Raw genomic sequence first — 13,262 nt, forward strand, 5'->3', positions numbered from 1 at the left:
TTTTCCTTTGGTCAATCTGTCTTTTGTATGGGCGTAATTAGGCAAACTATACAGCCCTCCGTGACGTTGTCTGGATTGTTGCACGCCCTGAATTCTTCTGACCTGCTCAATCCAGTTCTGCTAATGTGGTTGATTGGTTACATACCATATATATAGTTTCGCTTCTGCGCCTGTCTTTGTTGCCTCGTGTGTCCTTAGCATCAATCTTGTTTGTGGTCTGGTTTATGACGAATTCAGAGTATCTATCCTCCAAAGGTGGGTTAAATTTGTTTTTGTATGGTTTATTTATTGTGTCATTTAGCCGTTCACAATCTTTTTTTTTTTTTAATGTTTCTTTTTTATTGTTATTTGTGTATGTTTTATCGTGTATTATGTTTTTTGACACATAATAATGTTTTTATGGTTTTTTTATTTTTTTCTTTTTAATAGAAAAAAGATTACATGTTTATTATAACAGTGTAAAATAAAATGTTCTCATATATTCATTCACAGATGACGGCTCATCAAAACGAATTATTTTTGCGTGATTTCATTGAAAAATATCGCACATTAACCTGTCTTTGGAAAATTAAATCGCCTGAATATAGTAACAAACGCATCAAACAAGCAGCTTATGTGGATCTGATTACTATCTGTAAAAACCATTTTCCTAATGAGCCTGTGGATGTAAATCTTATCAAGAAAAAAATACAAGGAATACGCACTGTATATAAAAAGGAACTAAATAAAGTCGAGGAGTCACGACGTTCAGGGGCTGCGACTGCCGATCTTTATGTCCCACGGCTGTGGTATTTTGATCTACTTGACTTCACAAGAGATCAAGAGATTCCAAGGTCATCAACAAGTATGCTTTCCATTCAGGAGTCACAAAATGGGGCGATTGGCAGCGAGTCAGCGACACAATTGGTATATTTACCTTTATTCCTAATTTTATCTTTACACACTATGATCCTTTTTTTTTTTTGTTTTTTATTTTTTTTAAGGTGTTGTATGATCTGCTTTTGTTTTTTTTTAAATTTTGTTTTATGTACCAACATAAATAACCAACAGAAAAAATTGTAAACACAAAAGGGTTACATGACTTTTTTTACCATTATTGTAGTTCCAAAATATGTTGTATCTTCTCTCTAATGTGTTCACACATCTTACTAATTGGTTTGTTTTTTTTTTCTTGTTACAAATGTAGGATTATGCTACTGAAAGCACTTCTCAAGAGCAGGAAACTCCAAATAGCTCACAGAATCCATCTTTAACATCGTGTGAACAAACACCTGCCACATCAAGACCTTTGTTAAGGCAATTACCAAGGAGAATGAGAAGACCAACTTTATTGTCACGTGGAAACGAGTTGGCGTCTATTTGTCGGTCAATACTTGAGAAACATGACCGTCCACCTGTATCTGGATTTGCGCATTATGTTGATGATGTTTGCAAAATACTGGAAAAGAATCAAAAATTACATGCAGAAAGAATCATCTCCCAAGTCCTACATGCGGCACAAGAAAATCGCCTTACATCTGCTACAGTATTAAAAGAAGATTTTTTGCCAGAAAATACATCTGTTGTTGCTGATGTGGCAACCCTTGGGGAATCTGTTGCATTGTCACCACCTCGAAAAGTTAAAAGCAAAAGGCGTCGGTAATTTATTTTTCTTTAGGTGTATTTTTTTTTTAATTTAGATACGCAATTCGCATTCAAAATAAGACAAAGAAAATATTTGTCTACAAACTGTTAATTTTTTGCTTTTTCAGACTCACATAATTTTCGCTGTATATATTTCACAATAAATGTTAGGTTGAGAACAAAATAATTGTCATGTTTTTTTCTTTTAAAAAAAAAAAATACAATACAAACAAAATCCAAATGTTTTTTTCTAAATATTTTTATTATATAGTGTTTTAACTACCCATTCAGAAAATATTTTTAGGCCTTATGTACACAAAAATAACATGGTCAAAACATCATTACATGTTGTGACTGCAAACGGTTTAAAATTAAAATAACAAAACAAAATTATGCATTATCATCCATGTATGTTTTTAACAATTGAACATGATCTTGTGCTGTCTGGTATAATCTGCATTATGACTGATACACTTCTTCAAGCTTTGGTCGATCATCTGGTTAAAAAACAAAAATAAAAAAAAAAATTAAAAAAAAAAACATACATTTTGCGTTGAAAAAATTTTATCATCAAAAATTTAAAAAACAACTATAATAACCTGATCTAACTTGCACAGACGCAGAATCTGAATCAGAGCTGAGTGTCCAACCAACAGCATAAACACGTGTTGCAGCAATAGGAGGATGATCTTCAATGTTATCTAGGGAGTGACATAATAGTTCACTATTTGGTTATTGTTTTTTTTTTTTTAAAAATCAAAGAAAACTGGCAAGTTAAAATAAAAACAAACCTTGCTCTGAAACCTCATTTTGATCCAAAACAGGAATTGGTTCTGATGAAGTTCCTGGATTATTGTTTATTGCGCTCCCTTGGTCCGCTACATGTGATGATCCTTTCAAAAATGAGATAAAACAAAAAATTTATTTAGCAAAAAACACATGACTAACATGGCATATTATGTAAACACATGTATGATTGATATTATACACATGGTTTATTGAAAAAAGGGCCAAAGTAAAAAAACCACTCATGTATTGATAAAATATACCTCGAGTAGTGTTATTTTGTGCTCTAATTTCTGCTAGACGTTCCTTGCCACGATATTTCAGATCAGCCATTTTCTTCCTGATCTGCGCTTTTGAGCGGTGGAGGCCAAATTTCTTCCGAAGAGATTTCTTAATCTTGCGTAGAACTTTTTTTTTATGCTCCCTTGGACGTTCAGATATAAGTAGACAATCATAGTCTCTTTCATCCATTTCGCTGACAAGAAGATGGATTTCTGCATCTCCCCAGACAGTTGCTCGCATGTTTGCAGACATGTTTGTTTATGCGATTTTTAAACCGGAAGTGAAAATTCCTGCCTGCCTTGTAGTGAAAGGAAGTGATGGCAGTGTTTATTTTTCAAACATAGAATAAAGTTGTAATGCTTGGAAATCATGTCCTGTATGTATTTTAGAAATATATTTGTATTCATATATTAATAACAAAGGGAATTTGCTTGTTGATAGTTATTTCTTACTTTACTTCAAGTTTTAATTTAATTATGTTTGTTTCATTGTTTCCAAAAAAAAATTTAGTTTACACAAAAGGTAATGTTCTCCGACTTTGTTAACACACTATAATGTTCAGAAATGCCTTTTCTATTATAAAATTTTTAAAAATAAAAAAAAAAAAAAGGAAAAAATGGTCAAATAATAAAAAAAAAAAAATTATGACGCATTCAAATAATCACAAAAACGATCCCGATTGATTATGGCATCATGCCGGACACGACCAAAAGATTGAGGTGTCGGCAGGGATGGCAACTGTGGATCACTACAACGCCAAACTCCTGGGACAACATCGGAATCATCACTGACAATGTTGTCTACATACCCCGGGGGCATGTAGGCTGCTGCATCCTTTTTGCGTAAAAAATTATGTAGAACACAGCTGGCAAGAACTACACTATCAATGGATTAGAGTTTGAGATTTATTGGTGTTGAGAATACACGAAACCGACTTGCCATAATTCCAAACATATTCTCAACAACCAAACGTGCCCTTGAGAGACGGTAATTGAAATTTTGACGCTCGGGACTCAAAGTAGTCTGGGGATAAGGACGCAGGAGATGGCTTTGAAGAGGAAACGCCTCATCCCCTAAAAAAACAAAATTTAAATTATTTTCATTTCCTGAATTTGGAGGCAAAGGTAATTGTGAACTAAATAAACGCTTTCCAAAAGCAGTTTGTTCTAAAACGCCACCATCGGAAACACGGCCATTTATTCCTACATCCACTGTTAAATATTCATAATTTGCATTAACAACTGCAAATAAAATTATACTAAAGAAACCTTTATAGTTATAAAAAAAAGAACCACTATTTGGGGGTTTAATTATTCTTATGTGCTTGCCATCAATCGCACCACCACAGCAGGGAAATTGCCACCTCGTCGCAAAATTATGAGCTATATCAGACCATTCTGAAGTTGTCTTGGGGAAAGGCATGAAATCTGCTAACGCATGTATTATTGCCTGACAAGTCTGCGGAATTAATGAACTTAATAGGGATCTCGAAATACCGGCAGAATATTGTAAATCAGTGAGGCTACGGCCTGTGGCAAGATAGCGCAACGTCACCAGCAACCTTTCTTCCGCAGGAACAGCCTTACGCATTAAAGTATCTCTGCGCTTTATGTATGGGCTGATACGCGTCAGGACTAATGAGAAAGATTCTTCCGACATACGTAGATAGTTGCGGTAATCATGCGGATTGCGTTCCTGTAAATCATGCACTAGACGCACGTGGGATATCTCATCCCTTCGAAGCAGCCATTGACGTGACCATAATCTTTTGGGCCGAGGATTCATACGTGTATTTTGGTCCATTTCCTCCTCCTCCTGCAATATCTCGGTCATAAGGAGACCCACAGATAAAATGTCAGTTTCGACATTGCTGAACATCCTGTTACCTTAAAATATATAAAACACAAACATTATAATGATGACAAATGTCGATTTTGATCCAAAAAGGAAAGATTGGCATATAACAACTTACCACAAAAAAGGTATACAAGGAGTGAGGTTGGAAAATCCAGCGAACAAACTAACGTAAGAAAAATTAGGAGTAATGCACTATAAAACACTGTGCATGACGCCAAGACTGAATGTTCACACATGACTACAGCGCCGTATTTTATAACAGTAATAACCAATCAAAACGCATCTGCTACAACCAATCCGATTAGATTAGGCGTGATTATTTAAAACCACAAATACGCCCTGAACGTTTACTGATGTCACAAACAACTACGAGGATGGCCGATTACACGGTGTCACACTTTGCGATGTGTCGTTCATTAAGACTAAACTGACCGATTTTATGGAATTAAACGATGAGTACACGATGGCCGAATTTCAAACGATTAGGCATCGGTTGAACTCGCAAGGAGCTGTCACATGAGGAGATGTCGTTACGAATGACGGAAGTGCGTCACAAAATCCGTGACCCCAACGATGCATCGCACAATATATCGACTCGTGTAAAGCAGCCTTAAGAGGGTAAACATTATGTGATTAAAAATATATATTATCATAAATTATAAGAAATATATACTGAATATTAAAATTAATAAAATAAATCGGTGACCTCATTGAGGCGCAGAGGTTTAAGTGTATGTAGTCTGTAGATCCAATATGTCTCTTTTTTATTAAGCATATCCATACGATTGGGAATATGAGAAGGAATCTGTTCACTTGGGGTGACCCTTAGTTTAGATTTTTTATTGTGTACCAAAGTGACATGCCTTGATAATCCATGTAAAAGAAAACCTTTTTTTGATGTTATGGCGATGGAAATTCAACCTATTATGTTGTGGTTGTGTCGTTCTACCCACATACTGTTTGTCACACTCACATTCGATCAGGTATATGACAAAGTCAGATTGGCACGTTTAATGGGCTCTGATAAAAAAGGAGTCATCACCCAAAAATAAACAGAATTGTGTCCTCCTGTGCTGGATAGAGTTACAGCAAAGGCAATTCCTCGTTAAACATTTATAGGCAATATGACAACATGAATCACATGAATGTTTCACCATTTTTTATTTATTTATTTTATTTTTCATATTTTTCTGCACGTTGTTCCTATGATAATAAATCAGATCAGTTGCGTGTATTTAATTAGGATTTCACGTATTTGTTTGATTACAATCCTATTTTCCAATGTTCGCTATAACGTCACAGGATTCTAGAATGATCATGATCCCGCCTGCAATTTGGGTTTTTTTCTGTGATGGGTGGTCCCATGACGTCAATGCATGCTTTTAAACCGCACAATTCCCCATTGTAACAGATTTGATGTTTTTCTGCCTGTTGTCCTGAAGAAGGGAGCTGTGACCCCTGAAACGCGTAGACCTGTGCATGATATTAAAAGAAGCATTAATCTCTTCATTGGATCCATTGAGTCCTTGGCGCGGATTTTAGACCCTTCCTCTATTGCTCTCTGTTGCCCGGGAAGGATATAATGATATACCCCAGTCTCAGGAGCGCTACACATACTGCCCTAACACCCTGGTTTATACTGCCATAACAGCCTGGTGAATACTGCCCTAATACAGTCTAGTGCATACTGCCCTAACACCCTGGTGCATACTGCCATAATACCATGGGAGATACTGCTATAACAGCCGGGTGCATACTGCCCTACTACAGCCGGGTGAATACTGCCCTAATACAGCCTGGTGCATACTGCCATAACACCCTGGTGCATACTGCCATAGCACCCTGGTGCATAGTGCCATAACAGCCTGGTGCATACTGCCCTAAAACAGCCTGGTGAATACTGCCCTAATACAGCCTGGTGCATACTACCATAACACCCTGGTGCATATGTGCCGCCCCATGCCAGCAGCCGACGCTGCTCGAGTCCGGACCTTCAGGGATGGTGGCTCGAGGGTCTCCGGATCCGGGGGCCTCTTGGACACGCCGAGTGAAAAGGTGGTTGGACGTATATGTACGTTGTCAGTTTGTGACGCCACCCACTGTGTGTGGTGAAGTGGGGCACCACCGCTGCTGTTGCGGGACACCCGGGGGAGATGTTGTGCAGCAAGCTTTTAACCCCTCCGTTTGTCAGGGATAGTGGCCCAGAGACCCGATGGCTCCAATGCAGAGGGAATGACAACCGCAGGGGGTGTTGGGGTACTCACTGTTGGCAAATAACACACGAGTCTCTGGTAAACCAAGGTGGTGGTGGCCAGTGCCACGGCCGGCTGTATCCATGTCCCGCACGCGGCTGGTGGTCTCTATCCTTCTCCTACACTGTTTTCTTAGTGAAAAAGGAGGGGAGCCAGCACTGCTTATGATTGGCTTGCAACAATGAAGAAATAAAAAGTGTAATATTCACAAATTCGTTCCTACTGTAAAAATTCAATGAGATTTTTTGTAAATGATTGATCAATGATTTGAGCCCCCCTGCCCCGTCACGGCAAATCTCTATAGGGGGGTCCCTAACGCTATATTATAAATTATTATGTACCATAAGGTCTCATATAATGAGCAGGACCATATGAAGACACCACTTACCTGAGACATGTCTGAACCGCTCCCATGCTGCCAGGACTGACAACCGCGAATAAAGGCAGCCCAGGTGCCAGTGTGTGTGGCAGAACCACACACACCAGCACAATGTCAGGACTGGCCCTCACAGTGCCAGACCAGCAAACATGGATGAGGGCGGAACAAGGTTCAGGCAGGTGGTGTTTAAATAATGATGCCTTGGAGCAGGAGGCGGTGGCTGTGTGTGAACAAGCACCAAACTGAATTTTGATGGCTACAGAAGGAATTTGCAAACCACACTGGGCGTGCACGGCATGGTGGCGGTCGACCACCTGACCAGTAAACGAAAAAGGAGGGGAGCCAGCACTGCTTATGAATGGCTTGCAACAATGAAGAAATAAAAAGTGTAATATTCACAAATTCGTTCCTACTGTAAAAATTCAATGAGATTTTTTGCAAATGATTGATCAATGATTTGAGCCTCCCTGCCCCGTCACGGCAAATCTCTATAGGGGGGTCCCTAACGCTATATTATAAATTATTATGTACCATAAGGTCTCATATAATGAGCAGGACCATATGAAGACACCACTTACCTGAGACATGTCTGAACCGCTCCCATGCTGCAGGACTGACAACCGCGAATAAAGGCAGCCCAGGTGCCAGTGTGTGTGGCAGAACCACACACACCAGCACAATGTCAGGACTGGCCCTCACAGTGCCAGACCAGCAAACATGGATGAGGGCGGAACAAGGTTCAGGCAGGTGGTGTTTAAATAATGATGCCTTGGAGCAGGAGACGGTGGCTGTGTGTGAACAAGCACCAAACTGAATTTTGCTGGCTACAGAAGGAATTTGCAAACCACACTGGGCGTGCACGGCATGGTGGCGGTCGACCACCTGACCAGTAAACGAAAAAGGAGGGGAGCCAGCACTGCTTATGAATGGCTTGCAACAATGAAGAAATAAAAAGTGTAATATTCACAAATTCGTTCCTACTGTAAAAATTCAATGAGATTTTTTGCAAATGATTGATCAATGATTTGAGCCCCCCTGCCCCGTCACGGCAAATCTCTATAGGGGGGTCCCTAACGCTATATTATAAATTATTATGTACCATAAGGTCTCATATAATGAGCAGGACCATATGAAGACACCACTTACCTGAGACATGTCTGAACCGCTCCCATGCTGCCAGGACTGACAACCGCGAATAAAGGCAGCCCAGGTGCCAGTGTGTGTGGCATATGGTCCTGCTCATTATATGAGACCTTATGGTACATAATAATTTATAATATAGCGTTAGGGACCCCCCTATAGAGATTTGCCGTGACGGGGCAGGGGGGCTCAAATCATTGATCAATCATTTGCAAAAAATCTCATTGAATTTTTACAGTAGGAACGAATTTGTGAATATTACACTTTTTATTTCTTCTTTGTTGCAAGCCATTCATAAGCAGTGCTGGCTCCCCTCCTTTACTGTTTTCTTAGTGTATGACTTCCCCGTGTGTAACGTAGGAGTGCACTCCCAGCTGGATGTGACCTAAGGAGCCGTGCCTGCAGACGCTGGCTCATGGGATCTATGTGCCTTGGCGGTGACCGCTTATCCCCAATCGGTGGGCTGTTATCTTCTATGAGGGACTTTGGGTAGGACAGAACCTCTAGTCCTGGCCTCAATCGGTTAGTTAACCAGCTCCAATCGATTCTGGTTTCTGGCTTCAGGGTCTGAGTAAACCCCCTTTGTGCTACGGTTTCCGGGTCGGTTCCTCGTGTTGGTACCGGCGGGCTACAACCCTGGCCCGGCACGCCTTGGTTCCACCGAGCCGTCTTCCTGTCTCCTGCTGACGAAGACCACCGTCTACCTCCTAGCCAGCGGTACCAGGGCTCCAACCCTGGCACTTTCAAATTGAACTCTTTCTCCTGCTGGGACTACACCTAGCCCCAGCTCCTCTCAACTTGAACTTCAACACTGATATGACTCAACTATCTACTTTCCCGCCCTGGGCTGTCTAAACCCCTAGGTGGGTGTGCACCAACCGCCTGGCCACACCCACTGGTGTGTCTATCTGTCCCTAAGGCCAGCTTCTCACTTGCGATTTTCTCACAGTAGTGCAATGTGAGAAATTCTCGCATTGCACTCGGAGTCATGTTAATCAATGAGGCAGTTCCCATCTGCTATTTTTTTCTCAAATCGGACTGAGAAAAAAAAATCGCAGCATGCTGCGTTTTGGAGAGTTGCTCGCGCGAGTCTCTCCAATGCAACTCTATGGGAGCGGGTAAATAAACGGATGTCACACGGACCGACACTCACAACATCCTAGTGACATTCGTTTTTCTAAATACATTTCTCGCATGTTTCACAAAACACTGGAAATGAGTGAGGTCTCACAATGTCCGTCAATCTCTATCTCTGTCAGTCGGTCTCTCCCTCTGTATTCTCTCTCTGTCGGTCAGTCTGTCGGTCTCTCTCTCTCTGTCAGTTGGTCTCTCTCCCTGTCGGTCTCCCTCTCTCTCTGTCCATGTCAGTCTATTCCTTTCCCCCCCTCTCTCATACTCACCGATCCCCGATCACCGGAGCGGCGCTGCATGGCGTTCACACTGCTCCGGCGGCTTCTCCTCTTTTGAAAAAGCCGGCCGCTCATTATTCAATCTCCTATTCCCTGCTTTCCCCGCCCACCGGCGCCTATGATTGGTTTCAGTCAGACTCGACCCCACGATGAGTGACAGCTGTCTCACTGCAACCAATCAAAGCTGCCGGTGGGCGGGTCTATATCATGCAGTAAAATAAATAAATAAATAATTAAAAAAAGGCGTGCGGTTCCCCCCAATTTTAATACCAGCCTGGGTAAAGCCACATGGCTGACGGCTGGTATTCTCAGGATGGGGAGCTCCACGTTATGGGGAGCTGGGGGGCTTAACAATATCAGCCAGCAGCCGCCCGGAATGGCCGCATCCATTAGATGCGACAGTCCCGGGACTGTACCCGGCTCATCCCAACTTGCCCTGGTGCGTTGGCAATCGGGGTAATAAGGAGTTAATGGCAGCAGCCCATAGCTGCCACTAAGTCCAAGATTAATCATGGCAGATGTCTCCCCAAGATATCTTCCATGATTAACCTGTTAGTTAAAGAAAATAAACACATACATCCAAAAAATCCTTTATTTGTAATAAAACACAAAAAACAGCAACCTCTTTCTCCATTTTAATAAAGTCCCCAAATACCCCTCCATGTCCGACATAATCCACAGCGCTCCCACGACGCGTTCAGCTCTACTACATCGGAAGCTGACAGAGAGCGGCCACAGACCACGACCGCTCTCTGTGAGCTCCCCGCAGCGACTGAAGTGAGTTGCACTATCAGCGATGACGTCACTCAAGTTACCCATGGGCACAGATCTCAGTGGGAGGACTTCTGCTGTGGCCATGGGTAACCTCAGTGACGGCACCGCTGATAGCGCGGCTCACTGCGGTCACTCAGTGGATTTGCGGTTACCGGTGATACCTTCACCGCTGACCGAAAATCAGGGGCCATGCCACACAGAGCCGCAGGATGACAATGAAGTCGGGTGAAGTTCATCCGACTTCATTCTGATCGCGCGGCTCTGTCTGTGTCTGCTGTCAGCGGCCATTCAGCTCTGCTACATGGCTCTGTCTGTGTCTGCTGTCAGCGGCCATGTAGCAGAGCTGAATGGCTGATGACATAGTTAAAATGGATCCCATAAGCATCAAACACGCATTGCACACGCACTGCAATCATGAGAAAAATCCCAGGATCGCAGTGCAGGTGCATTGCACAATGATCTAACGTGAACTAAAATCGGCCGACTTTTTATCATTCAACTCGGACCGATTTTACACTCACAAATGTGATTCCAGCATTAAGGGGGTGACTAGGCTTAAATGGTTGGCTGATGTTCCTAAGGGGCACTTTGCACATTGCGACATCGCAGGTGCGATGTCGGTGGGGTCAAATTGAAAGTGACACACATCCGGCATCGCATGCGACATCGCAGTGTGTAAAGCCTAGATGATACGATTAACGAGCGCAAAAGCGTCGTAATCGTATCATCGGTGCAGCGTCGGCGTAATTCATAATTACGCTGACGCGATAGTCCGATGTTGTTCCTCGCTCCTGCGGCAGCACACATTGCTGTGTGTGAAGCCGCAGGAGCGAGGAACATCTACCGGCGTCACCGCGGCTTCCGTAGGTTATGCGGAAGGAAGGAGGTGGGCAGGATGTTTACATCCTGCTCATCTCCGCCCCTCCGCTCCGATTGGCCGCCTGCCGTGTGACGTCGCAGTGACGCCGCACGACCCGCCCCCTTAACAAGGAGGCGGGTCGCCGGCCACAGGGACGTCGCACGGCAGGTGAGTGTGTGTGTGAAGCTGGCGTAGCGATAATGTTCACTACGCCAGCTATCACCACATATCACTGCTGCGACGGGGGCGGGGACTATCGCACTCGGCATCGCAGCATCGGCCTGCGATGTCGCAGTGTGAAAAGTGCCCCTAAGTGTGGGGAAGGGTGTTGTGCGGGGGCCTATTTGTGACTACGTGGATTCTCCAATCTCCAATCTCCTGAGAAAAAGGTTCAGACAAAAAGGCTATCCATCTAAACTTCTGGATGATGCCTTTAGCAAGACTCACTCAGGACCTTTGTATCCGAAAGATCCAAGAGAAACAGCATAGTATTACATAGAGTGAAGATAAATTGAATCCACGAAAATGGAGCTTAGTAACCACTTTTTGCAAATCCAGGATCCAAATTCACAAACTCCTAGAGAAATACTGGTTTATATTACAGGGTGACCCGCTACTTCGAGATCAGATCCCCCTAAGCCCTCCATCATCTACCGGAGGAATATAAACTTGAAGAATCTAGTAGCGCCAAGTAATCCTAATCTTAAAGATTCTTCCAAAACCACCATTGTTTCCAGTAACAATGGAAACTACTGGTGCAACACCTCCAGGTGTAAATGCTGTGAGGTTATTGGTGATAAGATCACTTGCTTTACATCCCGGACCACAAATGCTCCTTTCCCCATTCAATTTCACCTAGACTGTCAGAGCACCTATGTTATTTACCTGCTTGAGTGCACATGCGGTCTACAGTACGTGGGCCGTACAGTACAAATGATGCACGCCAGGTTGAATAAACATAGGTCCAATATCAAAAACAGCTTCCAACAACACAGCCTATCTCGACATTTTCAAATTGCACATCAGAAGGATTCCAAACAATTGAGATTATTAATTATTGATCACATAGATAACTCCGGATCCGATCAGTTTGGGAGACTTATTAAAAGAGAGAGTTACTGGATATTCAGATTGGGTACCTTACACCCTGAGGGTCTTAATCTGACTATTGAGAATGTATCCAAACATTGAATTGATTTAATGAATTCTGTTGCTCGGGTTCGGAAAAAGGGATTCACAGCACTTATTGTGCTGGAAAAATGATTCACAGCACCTATTGTGCTGGCATATGCACCCAGTGGTTGAGATTCAATAGACATTTCTGTCAGTTCTGGAAAAGTGGTTCACAGCACCTATTGTGCTGGCATATGCACCCAGTGGTTGAGATTCAATAGACATTTAACAATGGAATCGGAACCTTTATTGTGCTGGCATATGCAGGATTCTAGTGCTCGGATTCTGGAAAAGTGATTCACAGCACTTATTGTGCTGGAAAAATGATTCACAGCACCTATTGTGCTGGCATATGCACCCAGTGGTTGAGATTCAATAGACATTTAACGCAATTTTAAAATAAGGATATCCATTCCCTAAATTTATAAAATTAAATTCTTGATCCACCCACACTGACATACATTATAACAATATTATTACATGTTACTAGTACAGGCATACTCAGATCATTTTTTGAAAAGTTCTCATGATTTTATGTATTAAGTTTTAGCAGTTAATATATGATTATATGATTATATTATCACATGTGTTTTTTAAATAATGTTTTTATGGCAAAGAGTCTTGTTGAAAAATCCTTTTTAAATATCTTTTATTAGCTTTTATATTATTGTTGAAGGGTTGGTTGTGATACATTAAGGGTTAACATTTAAATTAATTTGGTGTTGACC

The sequence above is a fragment of the Anomaloglossus baeobatrachus genome, chromosome 4 (genome assembly GCF_048569485.1).
Source record: "Anomaloglossus baeobatrachus isolate aAnoBae1 chromosome 4, aAnoBae1.hap1, whole genome shotgun sequence".
NCBI classification, from domain to species: Eukaryota; Metazoa; Chordata; class Amphibia; order Anura; family Aromobatidae; genus Anomaloglossus; species Anomaloglossus baeobatrachus.